General features: G+C 42.4%; 1 long non-coding RNA gene across 1 annotated transcript; it reads left to right on the forward strand.

Annotated features, from left to right (window-relative positions):
- The first annotated feature begins 486 nt into the window (after positions 1–486).
- On the forward strand, positions 487–11,741 carry LOC308040440. The gene is made up of 3 exons (XR_013922126.1): positions 487–716; positions 8,721–8,903; positions 11,586–11,741. It is a non-coding gene; the product is annotated as an uncharacterized lncRNA (long non-coding RNA).
- Positions 11,742–15,696: the final 3,955 nt, after the last annotated feature.

The raw sequence follows: 15,696 nt of genomic DNA on the forward strand, positions 1-15,696 counted from the left end.
TTATTCCCCCGAATGGAACAAAATGGATATGTTCCAGGACGGGACTTACTCCATGTATGTCTTTAAAGGTGTTTAACAGTTCCTGAGAGTATTGCATGTCAGTTACCATTATTCCAAGGATATTATATCATCAAGAAGATGTGATGTATCCTAAATCGACTTATAGGACTAGTTAAAAGCCGTGTAGAGCAGGTACACCTTATACTGCTACAAAGATATGGTACTGATGAAGAAGCTGAAATGATCTTACTAGCCCAAGAAGCGGTAACTCGATTTGATCAACAAATAGATGCTCGAAAGGAAAGGGGGGAATTGTAATAAATAATGGTCAGGGTTGTTGAACAAATCGAGCAGGGTTCAATCATATTATGCATATCGTTGTAAGAAGTAATTGCGTTTGTGCAAGTTTCATTATATTTTGTAAAAAATAGTAGTTAAGCCAATGGCCGGATGCCGGGCCCCAACCAAGCCAACGGCCAGATGCCGGACCCCAACCAAGCCAATGGCCGGATGGTGCAACAGATAACAGAGTGGCCGGATGGTGCAACAGATAACAGAGCTCCCAGATGGTGTAACAGATAACAGAACTCCAGAGGCAGAAACACCAAGCGACACCCAGCAACATCTTTCACTGTCGACTAGCCAACCAGGAGCTAACTCGTCAGGGTGTCCCAGCGCGTGAACAAGTGTATAACATATATAAGCACATACGAAAAGTTGAGTTTTGTGCCGTGGCGGAACTGAGCTTCCCCCGGTCACCCAGCGCTGTTTTGCCTAATTACTGCTTGCTTTAAATTCGCTTGCTCAATAAAATTAATTAATTGGCTCAAAGACTTGTCTTCATTTATAACACTGTGTAAATACATTCCTGTTGTCTCTGGGGATGTATCACTTTATAGGGCCTGGTTTTCTTTGGGTTGGCAAAGCAAGTACTGGGAGTAGCTGTGTCCTGCTGAGAGTCTGAGGGGAATGAAGAGAGACAGAAAGCAATTATTCAAGTTAGAATGTGCACAGAGCACTTTTATTATTGTTATTTATTGTTTTATGGTCATATAAGTTGTGCTGCGCTTGGGAGAAGGCAGAGCATGCCAGTGGCACGACTCGTGTAAATCACTGCAGTGCTGTGACACTGTGGGATTGATGCCAGTTGCTTCTGCTATGTCATGGCCCTTGGCTTTGGCCTCGGAAGATTGACATATGCATTTTAAACGTGAAAAATCAGGACAGTAGGTGTGATGAGCAATACAGAGAGGACGGGAGGGGAGAAACCAGGCCTGATGCAAGAAGAGTTGCTGGGTGCATGGGCAGAGCAAAGAGATCATCTCCTGTCTTTTTCTCCTTTGGCATCTGAAAAGCTTTGGTAAATATTTTGATAGTGTTCTGACCAATTCTTACATTGTGAGAAGGAGGTGGGAATGTTTTAAAAGGTTCGTGGTGAAAACAACTTGTTTGCATCAAAATAAGGTAGTTTTTCTTCTCTGCCAGCTTCAGGACTAGGTATTTCATGTCTTTTATTTGAAGGAGAGGCTCAATAGAGTGGGCAGAAGTCTCTTTTTTTCTTCTTTTTTTTTTTTTTTTTAAATTGTTTTTTACATCTCCACTGTTGCAAGATGTGGCCTAAGTATCTTCTTGTTCCGCTCTACAGAAATGGCAGTTGTTTCAATGTGTGGGGGTTCAAAGCAAAGCCACTAACCTGTTGGCTTTAGCCAGAAATGCTTTACAAATGACTACAGGGCAGCCCATATTTAATATTTCCCATGTGCCTTTACAAACTGGCTGAAATTTGGGTAGCCAGGGAGACTTTTTTGTTGTTGTTTTTGCCTGCTCGCATCTTGATGTGAAGTGCAAGAACAAAAAAAAATCACGCATGTGGTACTCCAAGGAGAGTGAGTTGTTGTGTAAAAACATTGTTTCTGGGAGGGATGTGTGTGAGGATTTAATGATTTATTAATTAAGTATTTTTATGATTTACTTTTTACTTGGCGGGGGGGGGAGGAGGGGGGGCAGCGGGAGAGGGAGACTGCTTCAGGTGGCTGCCAGAAGCTTCTCTGCGGCAGCTGCTGATCATTGCCCTGAGGGGCTGCTGTTGACAAAAGGCGGGGGCGGAACCATTTTCATGGTTTTAAAAACAGGTTAACCTTTATGCTGAGCAAATCAAGGCTTTTAATGATGTTCATCCCAGAGAAAAGGGATTTTTGAAAAAAAACCCACCAACCTTAATCTTGTTTCTTTATATATTCTATGCTAACTTCTTTTACATAACTTCTTTTTTCATAAACAATAATTGGTGATGTGCCCTGCTACACCATTGGGCAGCTTTCTTTAATGAGGCTTTTGTGCAAAATATTTCTCTGACATCACCAGTACTGCTGTGACTGTGTGGCTACTGTGTGGCTATAAATCGCCTTTGGGTGGTTATCAGTGTGTTCACTGCCAAATCAAATCTGGCAAACCTTCTAACTGACCCAGTCTAACAAGCTGTTTTATCTGTAATTTCTACTCTTGTTGTTACCATAACACTGTAATTTGTTCATTTAACTCGGTCATTATAACTTGTGCATTTAACCATGAGATACGTCTGTATCTGTGCAGGCTTCAGACCTAAAAATGGCCTACTTGCATTTTTAAAAAGGAAAAGTCATAACTCTTTCAAGCCTAATCTGCAGTTTAGCTATGCAGAGTTGTGAAGAGCTGTAGGGAAAGAAAAGGAAACATTGATCCTTCTCCAAAGAAAATCTCATTGATCTGAATGCAGAAATTTTAGTTCCAGCTTTTTTTTTTTTTTCAAAGTAGAAACTTCACCTTTTCAAAGTCTATCAAAAACTGGAGAAAGTATTGTTAGGTAAAACAGTGGAGGGAGAGGGGAAATAATGCATTTCACCGAAACCAAAAAGCAAATACTTTTCAGAGAGAGAAAAATTTCGAGAAGAAATCTCAAAATACTCAATTTTTAAGTGGCTTGTTTGACCATTTCTGCTGCTATCAGAGTTAGCCAAAGAAGACAGAAAGGCACATACAGAGCATATAACTGGTTCTGAAACCAAGTTACAAACCTAATGCTTGGTAAATGCAGTTGTGTGACACAAGGAGCTGGATGCCAGCGGGTGTGTGGGGAGGCTGAGAAGGTTGTAATTCTAGCGTTGCATGTGGATACCTCACGAGTGGGTGGGAAATTCTCACAATTCCATTTTGATTGGAAAGTTAAATCAGTTATTAGAGAAAGATTGCTATTGTAAAACTGCTTTGCTCCTTCTTGTGTCCCATAGTATGTGTAAGGGTCCCCACCGATTGAGAGAAAAATACAGAGTTGAATTTTCTGATATTAGAAGCTCCCTGAAGCTGTCAGCACTTCAGGGCCCTGATGCCAGCAGGGCTTCCAAATTGATTTAGAATCAAATGAAATAGTGGGAAGGAGAGAAGGAGGCATAAATATTTTTCCCTTGCTAATGTATTTTCCCCTTTCATGTATGAACTGATACGATGGAAAGCAATGCAGCTAAAATGAGTGTGTTTGTTGGGAGCCATGTGCTGTGCCATGCGGAGTTATAGGTGGAAATTGTGCACTGGACTGTTAGGCCAGCCTGTTCTTCCCTCTGTATGATGAGGGAATGTCATGGTTTAACCCAAGCTAGCAATACAACCACGATAGCCACTCGCTCAACCGTCCCCCACCGCCTCCAACAGGGGAGAGAATCAGAAGGGAAGGGAGAAACTTAGATTAAGATAAACATAGTTTAATAAAATAACAAAATACTAATACACTACTAGTAAATATATATATATATAAAACAATAGAAGTAAAAGATACTCAAGGCAATTCCTCATGAGCTCTGTCCACAACTGAGCAGTCAGTCCCAGCAAGCCACACCTGGTCCTAAAGCCAATCACAGGGAAGGGAAAGGGAAAAGGGAAAGGGGAAAGGGGAAAGGGGAAAGGGGAAAAGGGAAAAGGGAAAAGGGAAAAGGGAAAAGGGAAAAGGGAGGGGAAAAGGGAGGGGAAAGGGGAGGGGAGGAGAGGAGAGGGAAGGAGCATAAAAGCCCAGAGGCCTCTGCCAAATGGCAAAACCCTGACTAAACATCAAGTACTCAGGACTCCCCTGGCTTCAATAGCAAGAGCAAGCAAGCAAGAAGGAAAACAACGTGCACAAGAGCAAGTGCCCGAGAAGCCACACAGGTAGTGGAAGAACCCAAATCAGAAGGCCCCACTCTTAAATAATTAGCATGAAGCTAATGGGATGGAACACTCTCATTGATCAGTCTGTATGTCAGTCAAGCTCTGTCCCATCTCTGCCCCCCTTCCTCGACACCTCTAAGCAGGGTGCTCAGAATGTCCTTGGCTCTCAGACCAGAGCAATTAAAAACATTAGCTCTGTCCTGGGGTGTTACCTGCTTGTTCTCAAATTAAGTTCAAATAATGAGCATGCTAGCTATGAAAAAGTTTCAAACTGCACAAAGGAAACGAACCCATTTTCAGTCAAAGCAGCACAGGGAGGCAGCCCCTGGGATGTCTAATGGAGGTGGTGGACTAACAAATGCCAGTTTACTCAGTGCACAGAGCAAGGGCCCAACTTTGTTTTTGCCATCTGTGCTGCACCTTTTCCTCATTTCTGGTGTGTTACCATGTGTTTCTTTTTAAGTTAAAAGCAATATTGTGATGCAGTTCTAGCTGTTAATTGCCTTGTATTTTCCCATGGTGCACTGCTCCTGCAGAGACTTTCTCCCTGGCTTGCATGTTCTGAATGAAACTCCTATTTTGATGCATCTTCCATCTGCTTAAGTGTTGGCCATAAATAACAACATATTACAAAATTGCCTTCTTGTCAACACACAGATTGTTTATGCGTCATTTCCTCTATCCTTTGTGTTGCTGTGACTTCCTAGGGAAGGAGAATTTATTGGTGTAGCAACATTTGGGAATGAAACCAAAGCCTATCGGGGTATGAAATAAATATCGTCAATTTTTGGTACTACATTTTTATTTACTTTGTACAACGTCTTCTTTCCTTGACAGCTTTGTATCTCACCATGTGGCATCTACTAAGTTTGTACTATCGTCTGTTATTTAAGGTCTTATATTTCCAGAGTATGTTTGCGAGCCAAATGTAGAACTGTGAACTGCAATCCCACAGTATTTTCAACTGAGAGCTAATCTTGAATTTCCACTTACTGTAAGCTAATCTTCAGTTCCCCCAGCCTCATTTTGGTGTCGTATCGAAAGGTCTCTATCAATTTAAAAGACAGGTGCAAGATAGGTCAAAAGTCATGTTAGGAAAGAAACAGAAGTTCTGTTGTTTAATTTTTTAAAATCAAGTAGGCTATAAATAAGTACCCTTGACTTAAGTACTGCATTTCCTGTGGCAGTAAATTGCTAGAGCCCTTCTATTCAGCAGGTAGTGTGCTTTTTGGTATGAATGCTTCCTCTGTTAGTGACTGACTGGACCTGGCTATTTGGGACCAGCTGATGCTGGCCATTCTTAAAAGTTTGAGTGCAGATTTTCACAAGAGCTCACAGTTCTCATGTTGGACGCATGTTATTCTATTGTTTGAGATGCTGAAATATCGTTATTCAGTTGAGCACCTGTATGGCTGTAGTAATAAGGGCTCTTGTCCCAAAGAGGTTTACATGTATACATGTAACATACACAGTGTGGTATAGCCTTGGGCCATCAGGACAGTAAAGATTCTGGAGAGCTGGGTCTCATGGTCTGCTCCTTGTGATCCTGAGCCAGCAGTAATAGAGCTGCCCCTTGATGCAAGATTGTGCTTTTCCACTGTTTATTTTGTAAAAGCAAACTTTCTTTACTTATTGAGGATAAGTATATGTGTGTTAAAGCTTATGCTACATATGCAAATGCATTTCCAAGCAGTTACTTGGAAACTGAAATGCTTGTCTTTCGGGATCTTTCTCCCTTTAGTATGAGGATATTATTGTTTTGGCACCAAGAGGAGTGGGATTGTGCTAAACAGGCCAGGCATGTACTTTTTGGAGAAAGTAACTCATCTGAACAAGGAATGCTCCAGACTACTGAGTTGGAACAGGAGAATTTTTATGATAATTCAAGAGCAAAAACTTTGCTGAGCAAGCCCTGCTGCCATTTCTGTGTAGACGTAAGTCAACTCTGAGACATACTGCTAGCTGTTTTACAACACCATATGTGACAGATTCTCAGAATCTGCTGCCCTAACTCTTCCAGTGGGACAGGATTTTGACTGCTTGTTTGCCTTCAGGTTTATTAGATCCTTTGGAGAATTGACAGTGCAGATAGATTTTCCTTTAAAAATTGTTTCCTTAATCTTCACTGAGCTTTTTTGGCTTTAGCGATGCTCTGTTTTGCAATTATCACTGCTGAATTTTGTGATGTAGAGAGCACTGGCTTAACTCTCTTTCTGTTCAGATCTGCAGTAAACTTCCCAGCAAATCACACTCTTCATTTCCCTTAACCTTGAGTCAGAGCTTGCTTATACAAATGTGTACATAGATTTACTTTTTCTTGCATGCATGACTTAGTCCCTTAAAAAGGAGTTGACACTTGTCTTACTTTAAGAGAAGGCTAGAAGGCTTCAGGCTGCTGGGAAGGTGGAGGGTCACTATCGGGCTCTGGAGAGCGCAGGGAGGGAATGCACAATTTGGCCTCTGCTATGACAGGTGGACACACCCTAGGGACCACAGGGTCACAGGTCATTTGCCGAAAGCCCTGGAGGTGTGGCTGAAACTCTGCGTGGACAAAATGTAGTGAAGTCAAAGCAGGCAGTGGGATTATGATCTTCTGTTTCTCTTCAGATTTTTTGAAGGCTTTTTATTCCTTCAAATGAGGAAGTTGACTGGCTCTGCTTATTTCTGATGAAAATTTGGCTTTTGAGATTTAAAGATCTCTTCAAATATCTAAAGATGTTTTGTCTTTTTTGGTGTGTTTGTTGCTGAAATCAGAACAAAAACTTTTAGTTGTGGTATGTTTTTAACATAGAATGACTCTGTTTTATTCCTAGAATAAATTTATCTTTGTCTTAAGTAAATTAATTTCATGATTGAGTTTCTGCTGACCAGAAAGTAAGTATCAGTAACTGTAAGAAACAAAACCCTGATGGACAAATGTCTCTGTTAACAATAACAAAAATATTGTAGTTGTAAATAATTAGCGTGGGGGATGTTGGTTTTGTTTTTTTTTTTTTTCTCTCCCCAAACCAACACTATTATTTCAATGACCTCTTAATCTTGCACTGGGATTCTAGGAAGATGTATTGCCATATCTGTTCATATTTCTCCATTTTAAGGTTAGTGATGATCAGCAGAAAGTATATCAACATATTTGAAATAAGCTGCTGTGGCAGTTGCACACCCCTCTCTTCCCTCCCCCCCCCCCCCCCCCCCCCCCCCCCCCCGCCTTTCCTTCAGTGTCGGAGGTGCAGGCACATCCCCCTCTTCCCCAGCACCTCCTCACTCTCCTACAATGGGGCAGTTAATAGCTTCTTTTGTTTGACCGCAGAGCCCATTGGCCAGGGTTGTTAAGAGAGAGGAGGAGGGTGCAGAGGCACCCAGGTGCTGGGAAGTTTCTGGGTGCCCACAGCCAGAGTTAGGAGGGGGTGCCAAGAAGTTTCGAGGCACCCCATAGCCAGAGTGGAGGTGCAGAGAAGCTTCTGCAGATCTGACAGCCAGATCTGACAAGACTACAAAAAACGGGGATCCTGCCGAGGCATCTCTTTGTGTGTGTCCTCTCGGAGCAGCAGGCCAAATGCAGCCAAGTGACCCTCCCCTTTAGGCCGGAACACCACCTAAGGTAACCTCCTTGGATTGGCAGTGCCTCACCACACCGTGTGAGTGAGTGATAACTTAATAATTCCTTGCTAAAATAAGCAAGTGTATTTCCTAGCCAGATAAGCGAATGTATTAAATAATTCCTTGCTTTAATATAAGCAAGCGTTTTCCTCGCAGGACTTGCAGGTGTTTTCCTCACTAGACAAAGTGAGTGTATTTTCCTGGAGTCAGGGACGGCTCTGGCATTGTTTTTTTGTGAGCCACATGTACGCACACTGTGGATCTCCATTGTTATTATTTGCTGCACCCCAATAATTTCCTCAACTGATATTTGGACCTGTATTTATGTTACTGATTGCATAAACCCTGTTTCTTACCGGTTCATTTGCTGCACCTTTTGGACCAGAATAAAAGTTTGTTTTGGACCTTGTTGTCCTCCTAAAACTAACTTCGGGGTGTGTAATAAATAATGGTCAAGGTTGTTGAACAAATCGAGTAGGGTTCAATCATATTATGCATATCGTTGTAAGAAGTAATTGCGTTTGTGCAAGTTTCATTATATTTTGTAAAAAATAGTAGTTAAGCCAATGGCCGGATGCCGGGCCCCAACCAAGCCAATGGCCGGATGGTGCAACAGATAACAGAGGGCCGGAATGGTGCAACAGATAACAGAGCGCCCAGAGGCAGAAACACCAAGCGACACCCAGCAACATCTTTCACTGTCGACTAGCCAACCAGGAGCTAACTCATCAGGGTGTCCCAGCACGTGAACAAGTGTATAACATATATAAGCACATACGAAAAGTTGAGTTTTGTGCTGTTGGTGGAACTGAGCTTCCCCCGGTCACCCAGCGCTGTTTTGCCTAATTACTGCTTGCTTTAAATTCGCTTGCTCAATAAAATTAATTAATTGGCTCAAAGACTTGTCTTCATTTATAACAAATTTTGGTGCCGTGACTCGGATTAAGGATTTCTCGGAGGAACTTCTAAACTTCAGGGAGGCGCCTCGTCCCAGTTTCAGACGGCCCTGGAGTGGACGAAGGATCGCCCCGAAACCTTAACCTCCGAACCCTAAATTCAGGTAATTAGGCAAAAGAATCAAGCCCCGTAAAACTTTGTGCACGAAGAACCGGATGAAGACCCCAGGGAGGGTAAGTATAGAAAGCAATTCCATTCGGTTGGGGTGGGTTTCCTGGAGTGTGCTTGAACGAGACGCGCCCCCCTCCCCCCCCCCCCTTTCTGGGGAGGAAGCGAAGCGAGTGTGGACCCTGCCGTAAGGCAGGGCGGGATTCTCTAGTAGTGCGGTTCTCATTGCCCGCCAGGGCGTGAGCCACGACCGAGGGGTGCGTGTGTGTGTGTGTGAAAGAAGGCACTCCAGAAGATGGGACAGAGGAAGAGCAAGCCCTCTGATCTCATGGGGAAGGGACCCAAGGAGAGGTCACCGGATATTCCCCGAGATTCCCCATTGGGCCTTATGCTCAAAAATTGGGAAGGTGCATTTTGCACGAGAAACAAGAGTAAAGAGAAAATGGTATATTATTGTATGTATGTCTGGGGAAACCAGCAGCGCCCTAATTGGGATAATCAAAACCCGGAACACAGGGGCCATATGGGAGATCTCCGCACTATAATCGTACAAGGGATTAAGGAATCGGTCCCTCGAGGGCAGAACATAAATAAAGCCTTTAATGAACAACAAAAGAAAGATGAGACTCCCACAGAATGGTTAGAAAGATTAAGAAAGAGCTTGCAGCTTTACTCCGGGATAGACCCTACGACACCGGTTGGGCAAGCTCTTTTAAAAAACTCAGTTTGTGGCGAAGTCATGGCCGGATATTAGAAAGAAGTTAGAAAAATTGGAAGATTGGCAAGTAAAAAGAAACCTGTAGGATATTATTCCAAATTATTAGATCCAGTTAGTCGCGGCTGGCCTACCTGTTTACAGGCCATAGTTGCTACTGCTCTCTTAGTCGAAGAAGTCGGGAAAATAACTATGGGAGGAGAATTAAAGGTATACACACCTCATAATATACGAGGGGTATTACAGCAGAAAGCTGACAAATGGATTACGAATGCTAGGTTACTGAAATATGAAGGAATCCTATTGCACTCTACTAAGTTAGAGCTTGAAACCACTAATTTACAGAATCCAGCCCAATTTTTCTATGGGGAACCGAGTGAATCTCCTTCCCATGATTGTATCAGGGTAATAGAATATCAAACCAAGATAAGGGAGTATTTAGAGGAAGAGGAGTTGTTATGTGGAGAAAAATTGTTCGTAGATGGATCATCGCGGGTAGTGTACAGGAAAAGGAAGTCAGGATACGCTATAATAGACGGGAACAGTTGGACAATTAAAGAATCGGGTCCCCTTAACATAAGTTGGTCAGCACAAGCCTGCGAACTATTCGCAGTATTGAGGGCATTACAGTTGTTAAAAGATAAGAGAGGAACAATATTTACGGATTCTAAATATGCATTTGGGGTAGTTCATACGTTCGGAAAAATTTGGGAAGAGAGGGGCCTAATGAATTGTCAAGGTAAAGGATTAATACATGAGACCTTAATAAAGCAAACTTTGGAGGCATTAAGAGGGCCCAAACAAATTGCGGTAGTTTATGTAAAGGGCCATCGAAAGGGAACCTCCACGCAAATAAGAGGGAACAATTTAGCAGACGAGGAAGCTAAGAAAGCTGCGTTACTGGTAATAAAAGCAATCGAACAGGATCCTGTACAAACTAAGTATGCTATGATATTTACAAATCAGAAAAAGGAAAAATTGGAGCAAATGGGAGTAGTTGAACAAGAAGGAAAGTGGTGGCTACCTGACGAGAGGGAAATTCTCCCGAAAGGAGTAGCTTGGCGAGTCTTGAGAGAGTTTCATAGACAAACCCTTTGGGGAGTACAGGCTCTGGTAGATCAATTCGCTAATAAATATATGGCCCTGGGAGTGTATGATCTAGCAAAAAGAATCCTTGGAGAATGTTTAACATGTCAAAAGATAAATAAACAGCGCCTTAGGGAAAGAGTCCCTGGGAGGAGGCAACTAGCCAAGAAGCCAATCGAAAGGATTCAGGTAGACTTTACGGAGTTACCAAAGGTAGGCAGATATTAGTATCTCCTAGTTTTGGTTGATCACCTAACTCACTTTGTCGAAGCCTTTCCGGTAGCTCAGGCCACTGCAAGGACGGTAGTAAAAATATTATTAGAGCATATCATACCTAGATATGGGATCATGTCAGTTATCGATTCGGACAGAGGGCCCCATTTTACTTCCAAAATAATTAGAGAAACGTTAGAAGCTCTAGGAACCAAATGGGAGTATCACACTCCTTGGCACCCCCAGAGTTCAGGGAAAGTTGAAAGAATGAACGGAGAAATTAAAAAGCACCTAACCAAATTAATGATAGAGACCAAAATGAGCTGGGTGAAGTGCCTCCCCTTAGCCCTCTTGAATATAAGGACACAACCGAGGGCTGATAAAGGACTTTCCTCCTTTGAAATGTTATATGGAGTGCCCTATGATTTGGAGAAACCAATAGAACACCCTAAAGTGGAAGAAAAGATGTTACAAGAATACCTTATAGAGCTCATGAAAAGGAGGCAAGAACTGTTAAAGCGAGGCCTGGTGGTTCAAAGACCACCTTTAGATATAGCAATACATAGTATTAAACCAGGAAATCAAGTACTCATAAAAACATGGAAGGAATCATCGTTAACCCCTCGCTGGGAGGGACCTTTCCTTGTTTTACTCACCACAGATACTGCAGTCTGCACCGCGGAAAGAGGTTGGACACACGCTAGTCGAGTAAAGGGTCCTATTCTGCACACAGACTGGGAAGTCGCCGGGAAACCGGATGAGTTGAAGCTGACCTTCAAGAGGAAACAGACACGTGACGCATAGCCCTGGATACCAGGCTTTTTATGGACAATTGTAAGGAATTATAGAAGTCGCACATCGCATGTCCTGTATGTAAGCAATGCAATCCGTGGGTATGTCGCACGTGTAACGGGTGCGGGATACAGCAGTGGAAAAAGTTTCCTTATGTTGAACGATGGTGTAATGAGTGATGGGGAAAAACCTTAGATACCATTAGGATATTAATAATCACTGGACGAGAACATAGCACGGATCCTAGTTACGAATACTGTAGAAGAGATTGGTACAAAACTGTTGCACAATTAGAGGAAGAACTTAGGGATATAGGGTGTAATAAAACTATTCAGGTACCCTCTGTTTGGACTGTAAGTCCAGACATTTGGGAAATAACCAAGAGGAATTGTAAGAAGCGTTTTGGTAAGAAAAGATACAGGAAGTGTTCCAAACCCTGTGAGGATTCGGGACAGTGGCCAAAACCTTGTATTCGAAAATAGCCCTATTGGGTTGAGTATTAGAAAGTGGGTTGTGACAGAACAAGAAGAGAATTCAGGAGGCAATTCCCTGAAGACTACAACTGCTGCCGAGAAGATAACTTACCCGGCTACTCTGAAGCAACAGAGTAGGCCCAGGGCAAGGCAGAGGGGTATCCTTGTGGGGATTGGCAAGTGCCTCCGAAAACTTCTAAAATAAAGCAGCTCCATTAAGCAGAACAACCCTCAACAAAATGAACCTCCACTGGCTGATTTTCAGCCAACTAAGGGCTGGGTCACTCTCCCTAATCCTCCTTACCTTACTGGTAATAATAGCAATAAACCAAGGGAGTTCCCATCAACCTTTTAAATGGACCCTCTATCAATGGGAGGACCAAACGATAATACAACAACAAACCACATCAGGGTCACCCTCTTTTACTCCAACCTTATGCCAATTAGTTCAGGTTAAGCCATGCCTTAACGAAATGGGGTTTTATATGTGCCCTAGCACAGGGCCCTCATTTTGTAATACCCCAGGACACTATTATTGCGCTTACTGGGGGTGTGAAACAATTGCCTCAAATTGGCAGATTCCTCAGGCCAATGTGGATAAGTTTTTAAAGGTTGAATGGGGACCTCCAGGATGCATTTCCTCTAAGTGACTCGGGGGCGGGATGCAATTGGCTTGCCATGGGAAACTAGAACCCGATGGCAACTGTAAATACATAGTCATGAACATAACAAATCCTGAACATAATGGATGGCTTGTTGGAAAAACCTGGGGAATGCGGTATTATCAGCCGGGTGATGACAGAGGAGGCATGTTTATCATAAAGAAGGAAGAAGTTAAACCGACCTTTCGAGCAATAGGTCCCAATCCAGTAGCAAAATCCCCTCCCCCTCTAGGTAGGGAAACAAAGACAGTAGAAAATGAGAATATAATAGTAAGAGAGGAAACTGTCACTGAAGCCTTGAAATCTCTGAATACTGAAGCCTCAGAATCTTTGAATCTTCTATGGGAAATTATCCGGGCTACTTATCAAACCCTAAACTATACTCAACTCAACCTAACCACTGGTTGCTGGTTGTGTTATAACGTTAATCCACCCTTTTATGAAGCTATAGGGGATAATCGTCTGTATACCACAAGCAAGGAGTCTGCGTCTATTCAGTGTCTTTGGGAAAAGCAGAAAAGAGGGATAACTATGCAACATGTAACTGGGATAGGGACTTGTATAGGTAAAGTACCAAATTCCAAGAGGTCACTTTGTGGTAAGATCATACCGAGCCTTAATGAAACCACAAGATATATTATTCCCCCGAATGGAACAAAATGGATATGTTCCAGGACGGGACTTACTCCATGTATGTCTTTAAAAGTGTTTAACAGTTCCCGAGAGTATTGCATGTCAGTTACCGTTATTCCAAGGATATTATATCATCAAGAAGATGTGATGTATCCTAAATCGACTTATTGGACTAGTTAAAAGCCGTGTAGAGCAGGTACACCTTATGCTGCTACAAAGATATGATACTGATGAAGAAGCTGAAATGATCTTACTAGCCCAAGAAGCGGTAACTCGATTTGATCAACAAATAGATGGTCAAAGGAAAGGGAGGAATTGTAATAAATAATGGTCAAGGTTGTTGAACAAATCGAGTAGGGTTCAATCATATAATATGCATTATGCATATCGTTGTAAGAAGTAATTGCATTTGTGCAAGTTTCATTATATTTTGTAAAAAATAGTAGTTAAGCCAATGGCCGGATGCCGGGCCCCAACCAAGCCAATGGCCGGATGGTGCAACAGATAACAGAGCTCCCAGATGGTGTAACAGATAACAGAACTCCAGAGGCAGAAACACCAAGCGACACCCAGCAACATCTTTCACTGTCGACTAGCCAACCAGGAGCTAACTCGTCAGGGTGTCCTAGCACGTGAACAAGTGTATAACATATATAAGCACATACGAAAAGTTGAGTTTTGTGCCGTTGGTGGAACTGAGCTTCCCCCGGTCACCCAGCGCTGTTTTGCCTAATTACTGCTTGCTTTAAATTCGCTTGCTCAATAAAATTAATTAATTGCCTCAAAGACTTGTCTTCATTTATAACAGGGTGTCTTCATGACAGCTTCTGTTTAAAAAGAGGAGGAAAACCTCCAACTATAATCCATGTTTGTAGAGGATGGCACAGAAATTTGTAGGCTTAAATTTCTGGAAGAAAAAGTTAAAGAAAAGCTTTTCAACAGAAAAGGACAGTGGATTAGACTTTCTGTTCAGGACTTGAAGCCTCCATGGCTGATCTCTAACCTGAGGTCAGCCAAACAAAGATCAGGAATGACACAGGCAAAACTGAGCTTGCCTTGAGGTGGGAGTTGGCCTTGTAACTACTTGAAGTCCCTTTCATCCCTGTGGGTATGTGGTACTTACGTATACTGAGTACATTTCTTCCTACCAGTTGATCTGTCTTATTGGATACATGTGATTTTTGTCTGCCTATACAAAGAATGAGCTGTGTGTTTTATAAACTGAGGACCCATTTAAGGAAGAGAAAAAAACAAAAAAACCCAACTTCCTAAATAAAATACTGAATAATTATAAAGCTTTCTGATTGTGGACAGGTTTATGTTCATCATTTGTCCCTTTCTGCATATATCTTCTGATAGGGATTTAGCTACACAATCATGTTTTGTGTATTTTTCCATATAGAATCCGTCTCAGCCCAAGCAGAGGGTGGAAGTCCTTGCAGAATTGGTAGCTGTTTACTGTTGGTTATTCTTCACACTCAGAATCAGTCCCTGTACGTTTTCTGCTGCACAGTGTATCTTGATCTGAAGGTAAGGAGTAAGGATTTTCCAGTCGATATTTCAAGTGTTGCTTCCTACAGTAATACGGAATATTCTGTTAATGAAATCATCACTGTGTACCTCACTGTTTTCAGCTTCATCCTGTAGGTGAGATGTAGTCACAGAGGGGGACAAGCTAGAATCAGTATAAATGTCCATTTATTGTCTCGATTCAGTTAGTTGGCTGTGTAAATTCTTGGTTTCTTCTGTGGTGTCAAACTGCAGTTTCTAGACATAAGCAGCAGTTTCAAGTACTTGCTGCTCTTTGACAGGGTGGTTCAGCCTGGATTCTCAGGAAATGAGAGACACACTCTTAAAGATCACACAAAACTTGCTGGTTGCCCAGTATGATAAATGTGCAAATTTAGTGTCCTGAGTCAGTGACTTCATGCTGGGAAAGGGTAGTATTGCTGTGTACGATGTCTTGGGTGGATATTTATAGCCCACCCACATCAGTACAGCAAAGTCACAGATTCTGAAGCAAAGCTTGGGGAATAAATTTGAAATTTTTCCTGGTGTTACTAGTTTTCAATACAACTAGCATTACACTTGCTGACAAGTCTCTCCCCAGTGTTTGCTGTGGGTTTTGTTGTTGTTAGCTACCCTCTGTTAGGTGTTTGACTCTACAGGAAACAGTGGTATGAGTGTAGAGCCTTGTCCTGTGTAATTCGTGAAAGAGTGCTCTTTCTGATGTGAGACTGCAGCTTCTCTTACTGCTAGGACTAGGTTCTGCTCACCTATCTCC

The sequence above is a fragment of the Nesoenas mayeri genome (genome assembly GCF_963082525.1).
Source record: "Nesoenas mayeri genome assembly, chromosome: 4".
Lineage (NCBI taxonomy): Eukaryota > Metazoa > Chordata > Aves > Columbiformes > Columbidae > Nesoenas > Nesoenas mayeri.